We start from the raw sequence: 1,049 nt of genomic DNA, 5'->3' as shown, positions 1-1,049 counted from the left end.
CTAATCACAAACAGGAAGCCCTTGAAACGCACAAAAAAGTCTCCTTCAAAACACATGTATTTGAAAAATGAATGCAAAACCCAGTAGAGCTAAATCCAGCCACAGCACATCAGATTTCAAGTTGCAAGTGTGCTATGTTTTTATGAAAGCTGGCGCCAGTGATCACATTCTGCCATTGAGTTCACTCCATGTAGTTACATATTTTCTTAACAAGGATCTGAAATCAGCCCCCTTCATAGAACTGACAGCCAGAATTATGCCATCTTTCCAAATGCAAAGATCACATGATCCATCTGTTGTCTGCAAGCATGAAGGGAAAACACTTTCCAAAGAGAAATGTGGGTTGGCCCCAAATGTATGTAATTATCCAAATAGTGAAGTGTTTCAGATGTTTCAAGGTGCTCTTGAACCTGATCTTGGCCATCTAAGCTCCTATGAAGTCTTTTAGAATAATGTACATAACTAATTCACTGAGTTGGCAGCAAATATTTGGAGTACAGAAATAATTTTAAAATTATTCTTAAATAACTTCATACTGAATCAGAGATCTAGGACTCAGGAATATAATCTGGGCTCACATTTTTGTTCCTCATATCATAAAAACAAGTTAAAAAGAAAAGAAAATTCAGTAAACATATGGAAAGAACTTTCAATCATATTTTAATGATATGCCAGAAAAATACAGTAACTCTGACGCATCTAGACTCAAATAGTTCTGCAAAACTGCCAGATGCAAGAGGTCCTATAGGATGATGAAGAATAGTCATGGACAAAATAAATAAATAAATAAATAAATAAATAAATAAAAAGAAATAGAAAGGTGATTGAGAGACTGTGAAATGAAATGCTATCTCAGATCTTACCCCGCCTTCCTTGAAAACGTGTGGAATTCATTTCATACTACATCTGAGCCAGTTTAACTTTTTTTTGCAGATATCTTGAACGTTGCCAAATATGATCAAATGAATAGTTTACGTTCTCATCAGGTGTCACTTCCTTGACATACAGAACCCAAATTTTAATCATGAGCAAATGGAGCTTTCACCAAA

Source organism: Tympanuchus pallidicinctus, unplaced genomic scaffold (genome assembly GCF_026119805.1).
Source record: "Tympanuchus pallidicinctus isolate F22 unplaced genomic scaffold, pur_lepc_1.0 scaffold3, whole genome shotgun sequence".
In the NCBI taxonomy this organism is placed as follows: domain Eukaryota; kingdom Metazoa; phylum Chordata; class Aves; order Galliformes; family Phasianidae; genus Tympanuchus; species Tympanuchus pallidicinctus.
Note: the sequence above shows the minus strand (reverse complement) of the source record.